This window comes from Triticum aestivum, chromosome 4A (assembly GCF_018294505.1).
Source record: "Triticum aestivum cultivar Chinese Spring chromosome 4A, IWGSC CS RefSeq v2.1, whole genome shotgun sequence".
NCBI lineage: Eukaryota > Viridiplantae > Streptophyta > Magnoliopsida > Poales > Poaceae > Triticum > Triticum aestivum.
This window is the reverse complement of record NC_057803.1, coordinates 603,718,233-603,729,796: the sequence shown is the minus strand read 5'-3', so window position 1 is coordinate 603,729,796 and position 11,564 is coordinate 603,718,233. Positions and strand designations below refer to the sequence as shown.

Here is an 11,564-nt window from a genome sequence, read left to right as displayed (position 1 = left end):
ATAAATCTCAGTTCCACCAAACTCCTCCAAATCTTAGGGAACCGAACAAGGCCTATTAGAAATACCAATACCTTTCTTGAAACTGCAATTAGAATAGCTGAAAGTACTAATGCTAATACCCTACAAAAAAAAGTACTGATGCTAGTGGAAGAACAGTAAATGCTCACGATATGTAAAATCATCATGAAAACTGTTCTCATCTTTTGTCAAACATCTTCTATGGTAAGCCTTTGTGCAGTTGCTAGAAGGGGCAAAAATCAAGCATAAGATGAAGTAGATAAGAACGAGGAAAGACCACGCGAGGACGAACCTGTTGTCGCAGATGACCAATTTGCTACCATCCTTGCAGACATCATCTGTCACATGCAACCGGTCGTTCCCCAGCAGCGACTCACTCTCACCCACACCCTTGCGGCTACAGGACATCATGGTCAGTCACCTCCTGCCCTTGTACTTAACCATCCCGGTGTGAGAGGTGCTAAACAAACAAATGTGGGATGGAGCAGTGGAACAACTTGCAGGGACTCGAGGGAGAGGATTCAGAGAAGCTCATGCGACGGACTGGGGATGTTTGTGTTAGGTTGGATGAGCGATGACACGTGTGATTTGCTTGCAGGAATTCAAGGGAGAGGAACAGATTCAGAGAAGGTCGTGCGACAGCCTGGGTTGTTGCGTGTTGGGTTGGACGGGCAATGACGCGTGTTGGGTTTCGAGGGTGCGAAACCTAAGACCTGACTTTTGCCCTGTGTTTGGTTCATACTCACACTAGCCAAAAAAAATTGGTGGCAAGAAATTACTCAACCAAAAATATGTGAGATAAAAAAATAAGAATAGCAATCCAGACTAGAAGGGAAAGAACATCTGATTCAGTTTTTTGCTAGTAGACCACCTGTTTTTCCCTTGTAGTCTGGACTGTATTTCTTATTTTGTTATCTCACATATTTTGGCTGAGTAATTTCTTGCCACCATTTCTTTTGTTTTTGGCTATTGTGAGTATAAACCAAACATAGGGCAAAAGTCAGGCCTCGGGTTTCATGCTCTCGAAACCACCAACACGCATCATCGCTCGTCCAACCCAACATGCCATAGCCCCAAGCTATCGCACGACATTCTCAAAATTTGTTCCTCTCCCTTGAATTCATTCAAGCAAACAACCAAACCGCATCATCGGTCGTCCAACCCTACATGAACAGCCCGTGGACGTCGCACGACCTTCTCTAAAACTATTCCTCTCCCTTGAATAGACACATTTTGTTCGTTAAGCCCCCTCACACCAGGATGGTTAAGCACAAGGGTAGGAGGCGAACGACCATGTTGTCCTGTAGTTGCGGTCTTTACTCGTTCTTATGTTCTCCATCTTATGCTTTTGCTTGATTTGTTGCCCCTTCTAGCAAGGGTACCAAGGGATACCATAGAAGATGCTTAACAAAAGATGAGGACAGTTTGCATGATGATTTTACATGTCGTGAGTATTTAGTGTTCTTTCACTAACATCAATACTTTTTCTTGCGGGATATTAGCATCAGTACTTTTAGTTATTCTAATTGCAATTCAGAAAAGGTATTGCTATTATCTCACATGTCTTGTTTGATTCCTTAAGATTTGAAGGGTTTGGAGGGATTGAGAGTGATTAAACCCCCTACAAGTCAAAATCCACCACAATCACCTCCAATCTTTCCCAATCCCCTTGTGAAGGGATTAACCGAACAAGCCCTTAACTATAAGATACCCCTGCACGAGTAATTCATATGAGACTCATATTGTCATGCATTTGAAGCTATAAGCGACTTGAGGCAAAATGACCCGATGTGTGATAGACTTCCAGTTCATCAGCGACATAGCTTTTAAAATTTTCATCAATGATGCTATAATAAAATTGTGTTGCCATTGCAAAATTCTAATTTGAAGATACATCGCATAAATGAAAAAAATAAAGGGCTGCAAAATACAGTAATCATTTTTCATATGAACAAACTTTGGAAAGGTGATTCAAAACTAACTATGCAATCAAACTAGGCATTTTGCCATGGAAATAGATATCCATTCCCTACAGGGTGTCTCGTTGGATAAGGGCAATCTCAGATAGATTTAACATGAGGATAGGGGAAAGATAATGAGCTCGTACCTATGGATGGAGTAGAAGAGGCGAGGACGACAGGCGGCTCACAACTCTAATGCTTGTGTCATTGAGCACTGAAAATTTGATACTCAATCATCATCAGAACTAAAACTTATTAAAGAAAATCAAGAAAAATCATGATTCTCAGTGTCAAGAATCTATGTGTAAAAGAAGACCTGCAACATATAAAATGTATACCGCTTGGCCATTTTATCAAACATCCATAATGCACAAGTGGTAAATAATGTTTTGCCTCAACTCCAGACCTAGTTGACCAAGTAATATGCCCTGGCTACACAAAACAATCTATCATAATTAGCATACATAATTATAGAGAACAATTAGGGGAGGAGGAAATGTTTGTTGCTTGGTTGATGCCTAAGCACCAATAGAGGAAATGTTTATTTGATTATTGACTAAGTTACCGCTAAATGTGGCAAGTTGGCACATTTGCTTTATCTACAAGCAGTGATAATCCTATTAATACTTCTGTAGTCCAGATGTATCTGTCTGTGTCTCATGCCTGACCAAAGCACAATTTGCCTGATTGAGGGAAACAAAGGGATCCTGCATCAACAGTCTAAGGTTAGTTGTCATGATTGAGAAGAATGATGATGTCTCTGAAGAGGTAACTAAGCGCATATTCTTGAGAATTTTAATTTATCAAGTATAATTGTCTAATTTTATTTTAACAAATCCTTTGATCTATTTTCAAGTTTGGTAAATAATTTTGATTCAAGGTAACACGTGACTCATTTTGTGATAGTATTGAATAGTTATTGTTTGGCTATGGCATTTGGTCCCTTGAGTTTCTTTACTTTTTACTCAATTCTTACGTGTAGATATTCTCTATTTTCTTGGTGGAGGTTGATTTTGAGGCACTGAGTTATGAATATTTTGCAAGCATTACTGGAAGGCACTTAATAGAAAAGAGCACCTAAAATTGGGTGAACTTGAAAAGGCTTATAATAATTCGAATAGTAGCCCAAAATCCAATGAAGTGTCAGATTTGGAGAATTATGAGGATGACAGTAATTTATTCATGAGAAAAAATCGGGCCTTGAACTCTAAGTCCAGTACTTTCAAAAGGAGTTATGAAGGAAACATGGAATCGTTTGATGCTCTTATTTCCGCTATCATTAATTTGACCTATTTGAGGAGATCTTTAGTTAAGAAGTTACTAAATCAGCCAAGGACAATTGAAAATAAAGTTGTTGGCTATTTTTTTAGAATGAAATTAAAATAACCCCTCTATCAAGGAGAATGGTGCATGCTTGGAAGAGTGACAAATAATGTTCAAATTTTAGCATTCTCTTGCTTTTGTTCTTTGCATACCTATACCATCTTTCAGTGAGTAAATAAGTAACAAGCACAAATTCCATACATTATCATGAACCTGAATATTTTGTATCTTTTGAGATGACATACCAAGTTATTATTTGTTGATGATAACAGGCAACAGGAAATCCTCCGAAGAATACAAGACAGGGGACGCCTCTACAGATATGTTTTCGTATATTTTTGACAATTGTCCAGTCAAAATTTCAACGTTATCAAATAAAAACATCATGGAGTTTATTATAATTTTTTTTTAATTTGAGAATTACACAATTTTCAGTTCAAATATCAGTCTATTAATTGAAAGAGGCTCAAAATTGTAACCGTTAATATTTATCAAATTGCATTAATGATGTATAAGTTGTTTACAATATCATGTTACCTCGTTTTCTTGGATACATATTAAAAACATTTGTTGATAATAACAGACCGAATGTGAAGATATTCGTCTGTTGGTCTAGAAAGAACACTTCAAAAGGCTCACTGTTGTAAGTTTCTGTTGCCTCAACATGCCTACTTTCGTGTTAACTACTGAAACGGGCATAGGAAATAGGTAACTCTTAATTCTTGGGTTACTATTCTTTTTAGCAAGAATGTGTAAAGAATAATCTTGCCTGATTTAAAATATTTTGATTATTTAAGGATTTTTGGCACCAATAGTCTCTTTCTAGTTTTTGTACTTATGCTTTACTTCATCGCAATACACCTACCTTAGGACTGAACTTCGACAGTTACTGTATGTTCTTAACTGAATTTTATGTATCATGAGTACCTTAATAAGCATCACCTGTTGAGAATAGAATCTGGAAAAAAATGACTGCTTGATGAGGCCCCTCAAGTCATTCCAGATATAGAACACAAAAATAGTGACATATTATTTTCAGAACTAGAGGAGAAGCATGTCAAGGTTCTCCTCAAAATCTGGGAGAATATATAGTCTCAAAAGGATTGTTCTGACCGGTATTCACTCATCATTCTATTTGTAAATTTAAGTCTCTATCGGATCCTTCTTACTGCCTTCCACTAATAGATCAATCTAATCTATTTGTTTGCTTATATCTCACAGGTCCACTCACATATGGTCTATGTCTGAAAGGGTGCCCCATTCTTGTTTCTAGAGGATGATGCTGGTGTGTTGGCTGCTCGGAGGCCGGCACCTTTTGATATTTTGTGTTATCGCTGTTTAGGGTCATGTGATGTGTTTGTATGTGAGACTTTAGTCTTGCCTTATGGCTAAGCTCTATGCTGCAGCATATAATGAATCATGTCTAAACTTGTTTCTGCAACTCATTGTGGTTTAGAAGAAGGTTGTTTCTACTCACGTCGGGGGAGGGGCGAGAGGAGCAATAGTCCACTGGTTATGTGAGCCTGCCACCCTAAGTGAGCGAACCTGGGGGAGCTCGTGGAGCAGCCCATGTGTTTGGTTGTCGGTAGGCTCCACTTGGCCCAATCTTTCACGACGAATCAATAAATAGCTAATATTCTAATCACACGATGAACGCAACCTGAAGAGGAACGAATCCAACAAGCATTGCGATGATGATCAACACGCCTCAAACCTCAGACTGGTAATTCTTGATGCACAGAAGAACCTTCACGTAACTTTATTCAGTCTGGATATGCGGCAGCACCGTCCCCTGAGGGATGCTTCACCCTGAGACACAACTCAAAATCTAAACTCTCAAAATTCTTCCCCTAAACCTTAGAAGTTGGGTCCTTTATATAGGAGACCAGAAACCAAGTCGGTTGGACAAGCCCAAACTGAAACACAAAAATAAATATTGGGCCATAACATGGCCTGGGATAAAATAAATAACTAAAAATGCAATCGACCGAATTACCATGGTTCGGTGACCCCCTTGGCACGCCTCTAACTTGGTGGACTGCTGAAGTTGGGCTTCACCTCCTTGTTCATGGAAACAATAGGAGGTACTGGAATGCACTCATCACGACAAGCAAACATGTTGTTGTTTTCGCACGCGTCGCTGTGGGTTAGGAAAATCGATAGTCCACTGGTTTGAATATATGAGCCTACCACTCGAAGGGAGCGAACTCGGTGGGGTGGGGGGCTCATGGAGCAGCGCATGTGTTTGCTTGTCGGGTAAGCTCTAGAGGGGTTGCTCGCTTGGAGTGGCAGGCTGGCTTCTTAGAGGTATTTCAGTTTTTTATATAGGAGCCGAAGATCTTGGTCATCTTCCTCTAGGCGTTGACGACGATGGCATCGAAATTTCATTTTTCGATATAGGAGCCGAAGATCATGGTTGTCTTCCTCTAGGCGTTGACGACGATGGCATCTGAAGAGGTCGGCTCTGTCAATTGCCTAGCTGGTCAACCCACCAGTAGTGCACCCCATTAGAAACAACAATAAGGCAACATGCCAACACAACATCAGCCTCGCACACGCACAGTCGCACGCTTCGCATCCAAGATCCAAGTTAAAAAACACAACGAAGCAGCCGCCGACCGATAATCCCTCCCTCGATTCCAAGCGGTGGCGACGAGCGATTCCAAATCCGGCGGCCTCCCATCTCCCTCGTTCCTTCCCCTCCCTCCCATCCCTCTTCCTCCATACCCTTCGGCCTACGGGCCTCCCCTCCCCGGCTCCCCCTACAGGCGCCCTTGACGCTAGACGAATGCCTGGTCATCAGCTCCGCCAGTCAACCTCTGGCAGATGGAAGTTCGGCCTTTGCTGCCATCGAGCTTCACCAGTTCACCTTTGTGGCCACTCCTGGTCTGCAATCACCAAGGTATTCTTTCCCTCTGGTTTTTAACCAAATCTGAAGATTACTTTTTGGTAGATTGCCACTACCTATGATTGCTAGGAGTAGAAGGCAGTCATTAATTAATGGTTCTAAATTGAAACTGAACTACTTACTATGTGATACATTTGCTGCATATGATCACAAATGATTGCTAGGCGGACATTGAACTACTTCTCTTGATTATTTTCCCTGATTGCTTATAAATCAAAATTGTTTGTCCAATGTCCATGCATCCATGTCACATTGCCATTGCCACTGAAGCTAAAAATATATATGATATGTTCACCACACCTACAACCTGGGCCGATTTTGAGACTTAAGGGGCCTGGGGCTAAACATAAGCTTCGTTCCCTTAATATAAGTGGACACCATGAATAGCTCTACAAGAAGTTTGCATTCAAAATGTGGGGTAGTTCTCTAACAGACTAATTGTGAGATTGTTACCAAATAGCAGTATCCAAGAAATTAAGATAAATGAGCCAATTTATATGAATGGTATGGACAATATCTTTTCATATGTCACATTCCGAATAAACAGTATTGCAACTAATACATAATTAATCTTACCTCGTTCTGCATATGAGCACATCAAAAAATAATTACCCCATTTACGCCATTATGGCACAATTCACTTAGAAACTAATATTAAAGATATATTGTAATTTCCTTTGCTTTTTGGAATCTTTCTTATTTGTTAGAGATATTGCCACAATGATATGTTGCTACTAATGTTTTTGTATTGTCATTGATTTAGTGATGTTGCCATCTTACTATACTTTGGTTGTTATATTGTATTGGTTTGGCAGAAAAAAGAGCAAGTTGTTGTTTAATAAATTGGCCTTGTTGTAAAGTCATTCACTCCAATTCTCCGGCCCGCCCAACTTTTTTCTGTAGCTCCGCCACTGGGCAACATTCTCTACTGAATCAGTCTGTGCTGGCATGTTTTTCTTTCTTCCAGCAAAACCAATTTATGAGCATGGTTGATGGAGAGAATTCCAAGGTACCTATATTATACTATGTATCGTTGTCACTTCAATTGTAGCAAGCATGCAAACTAACTATATATGTTCCATTTTAGATATCAAATGTGTTGCATTTTTACCACATCAATGAGCTTGCCAACTGGCTTCAAGGACATTCAGATAAACAGAACTTACTGAACGCCATGGGAGCAAGGAGAGGAGAAGGCGAGAGGTCTCACCTTTAATGTTTGTAGCCGTCGATGATAGTGGTGAGCTGGACGGCCGCACGTGCTTTTGAGATGCTTGGTTGCTAGTCCTGGTAGAGAGTGACATCCTGAAAACCTCAAACAGTTGAGTGACGCTATTTACATGTACAAGTATTGCTTGCAGTAACAACAGTATAGCCTTTGATAAAAAAACTAAGCAAGCAACAAAAACACAGAGTTACAATTCATGTTGTTTTCTAAGAAGCAAGAAAATCCCCCCAAAAACGTCATACTTATCATCACACAAATGTAATTTCACTGGTTGATGTTCTTTTTCCAAGGCAAGTAATCCACTAGTGTTGGCCTTGAGCCACTAACTAGCAACATTGCATTAGGTGGTCGCATTTCTGCTAACATTGCAGCGCACTCGTTAACCGCAAGAACTTCACAATTTAACCTACCATTTCGCTGCCTTAACTAACAAGACACAAACTACATGCAAAACATTTATAAAGCAGCAGCGACATAAAAAATGTACGAGATTCTAGACATATAATTCAATGGTGTTGGCAGTGAGCCATTATCTAGCAACAATGCAATAGGTGGTGTCTTTCCAGTACTGACATGTCCAAGTCTTGCTTGCAGTAACAACTAGCCTTTGATAAAAAAAACTAAGCAAGCAACAACAGCACAGAGTTACAATTCATTTTGTTTTCTAAGAAGCAAGCAAATCCGCCAAAAACGTCAAACTTATCATCACACAACTGTAATTTCAGTGGTCGATATTCTTTTTCCAAGACAAGTAATCTAGTGTTGGCCTTGAGCCATTAGCTAGCAACATTGCATTAGGTGGTTGCATTTCTGCTAACATACATCGCCTCACAATTCAATAAAAGGTAGAAAGGAGCAAGATTCCAGCGCACTCGTTAACCGCGAGAACTTCACAATTTAACCTACTACTTCACTGCCTTAACTAACGAGACATAAACTATATACAAAACATTTATAAAGCAGCAATGACATAAAAAATACAAGATTCAGGGCATATAATTCAATGGTGTTGCCAGTGAGCCATTATCTAGCAACAATGCAATAGGTGGTGTCCTTCCAGGTCAAATAATTCAGTGTTGTTCGCATTGAGCCATTAGCTAGCTGGCAGCATGGCAATAGGTGATTCTGATTTCTAGTAACACATATCACCTCCTTGTTCAATCAGAGCTAGAACACAGGGGTTGTGACACGAGTTATTACCTTTTTAATTGGCACTTGTGTATTCACCTTCTGGATCAGCAACTCCTGGTATTTAGGTGGCGCGATCCTGCTACAGCCTGCGCCAGTCAACTTGTTTGCACCTACTGCATTTGTCATCCCCTGATCCACCTTACACTTGAGACCTTGTGCCTTTTTGTGATAGACCAAGGGTGCAGGAACGCTGCATTTCACAGACAAACAAGTCTAATTGGTATACTCTTCAGAAAGTAGAGACACCAATCCAATCTTGCTTTCAAAAGAGAGATAGCGACCTACTGTACAAGCATTAGAATATTTGACATTACAAGATTTGAAAGGCCGGAATTGAGTAGCTTTGCACTGTAAGAAAGACGGTGTCTAGAATTTTAAGAATGTCTAGCATATAACTTGAGGGTTTTAAGACTTTTAAATTCATTTTGCAACTTCAATTTTGGGTCCATCAAGACGAGCTTCACTTTGATGATCTATACTACAGCATTGTATATAATTATCTAGCAACTGAAATCAGTAGGAAACTGGCGGCTAGAATATTTCACTTTTGTTACTGGTATTTGGTTCATCAAGGCCATTCCATTTGCTTCTGGGCTTTGGTTCCTTTTGGGCCTTCCATTTTCTCCTGGTATTGGTTTCTTCTACGGCTTTCCATTTGCTTATGGTTCTTGGTTCATCAGGGGGCTTCCATTGTTCACGTGCTACAATATAACAGTACACTTCTATCCGTGGGCTAGAAGTAACCCCAACTGGTGGGTAACAAATACATACAGAATTGACACCTACTACCTATTTATGTTAAAACCTGATGGGCTCTTCAACCCAGCTGGGAAGAAAAGCTTTGAGCCTGTAAGTGCTCATATAAATATACATGTTTCACTCCTTATTTTGTGACTGACACATATGCATCGACTAATTCAATTTGTTTTGCTCATCTTTTCTAGACAGCTTTTGAGGGGGGCAGATGGTCATGGAGATGTACATGTTCATGAAGAAGCATGTTGATATCCCTTTCAAGTAGAAGTGCCTGGACCCGTTGGCCCGCACCGATGGTGCTGACGTCCCAGGCTCGTCGATCAATCATAAGAGCAGCTCCGATTCAAACCCCAAGGACGAATTGTAAGGGAGTGATTACTTACAGCATTGACAAGCATGAGGTGCTACTGTTGTCCAACAAGTGTCACAAATCAACACATACCATCTCCAGATGCACAGAAAAAAAAAGATACTACTAATAAAGAATTCCTTTGTCCCCCATAACTCAACTCTTATGACCAATCTACTATACATACAGACTGAAGACTTTGGAAAGAAACATCAGCAAACAGGAAGAGATAAAATATATGGTCGTGTCCTAATGATAATTCTTGTGTATTTACAAGTTCTTTTACCTCTTGGATATGTCCAGTTCTTGCTAGGCCAAAGTCTGAAAGTTTAGCATCATAATCCTGCAAAGAGTAACATAGAATGAAACTAAGACAGCATCTTCAAAACATAATATCACACAACTAAGTCTCTGTTACTTCTACAACTAGATCATACCCCGCACATTGTTGCAGGAACTCTTAGTTGTACTAATATAAATTAAATAATTTTGCTTGCAAAGTAGATATAGTGATCTTAAGATGAAAAAATTGTAATGAACACTGTACTTGGAATATAATTGAACTTAAAAATGTGAATTATGAGATCAAATTTTCTACTAATTTTAGTGATATGCCATAAGTCTCATAAGCGTAAACCAATCCTTATATCTACATAGTTACATAGTTATCAAGACATCATCAAAGAACAAAAAGTAAAAAAGGAATAATGCCCACTTTAGTAGTCCCTCCGGTCTTTTTTACTCTGCATATTAGATTTATGTCAAGTCAAACTTTGCAATGTTTGACCAAATTTATGTTAAAATATATCAACATCTACAGTATCAAATATATATACTATGAAACTACATTTCATAAGGAACCTAAAAATAATGATTTGGCATTGTGAATGTTGATACATTTTTCTATATGTTTGGTCAAAGTAGACTTAAAAGGACCGGAGGGAGTACTTTGCTGTAATTGACGTATGAGTGGTGGAGCTCTAATATCACAACAAGAACAAATAAAATCAAGATCATCTGAAGAAAAGAGTACTAATTTATTTTTCCTTTTTCCTATCAACAGAAACACCAATCTGTTATGACCGGCATATTAGGGGCTTAGCCCAGTGGGTTGTGGCCCAAGTTATCTTATCGTTATTAGGGGCTTAGCCCAAGTATCTTATCGTTTGCTTAGGAGTCAAGTAAACCTCTTTATATAAGGAGAGGAGATGTATCAATCTAATCAAGCAAGAAGCAATAATTATTTGCTCGGCTTCCCTTAGGGAGCCGGGAGACCTAACCCTAGCCGCCTCTTCTCCACCACGCAAGGACGGCGCCCAGCCGCCGGCAGCCATGCCCTCGTCCTCGTCCTCGTCCATCTTTCCCCTACAATCTCCGCCCTAGAACCGGCAGAACCCTAACTCCTAACACCTTGGTATCAGGTAGCTTGGGTCTAATCATGTCTGCGCTACCACCCACCCCGCCGCTGCCCACCTTGCCGCAGTCCACCACGGCCGCCCTCTCCACCGTGCCACTGGCGTTTCCCGCCGCCGCTTCGACAACTCCACTGCGCCGCTGGCGCTTCCCGCCACCGCGGTCGACAACTCCACTGTGCCGCGCGGCTCCTCCCCGGGGGCCTCCACCGGCCAGTCGCTAGCCGTCACTGCGCCACCTGCCGTCGTCTACTCCCCGACAGAGATCACCGGGGTCCTTATTGACCTCGTCACCGCCGTCCAGGGCATCCGCTCGGCTGGAGACCCCCCGGCACCCACTCTGCAGTTCGGCGATCCACTCGGGCTCTGCGGGGCACTCCACGGGTCGCGGCCATGCTGACCGGGCACCCCAATCCTC

General features: G+C 40.8%; 1 long non-coding RNA gene across 1 annotated transcript; it reads right to left on the bottom strand.

Moving 5' to 3' along the window:
- Positions 1-6,629: 6,629 nt before the first annotated feature.
- Positions 6,630-10,121, bottom strand: LOC123082542 (uncharacterized). The gene is made up of 3 exons (XR_006439048.1): positions 10,021-10,121; positions 8,639-8,819; positions 6,630-7,515 (listed from the first exon to the last, which is right to left on the bottom strand). It is a non-coding gene; the product is annotated as an uncharacterized lncRNA (long non-coding RNA).
- Positions 10,122-11,564: the final 1,443 nt, after the last annotated feature.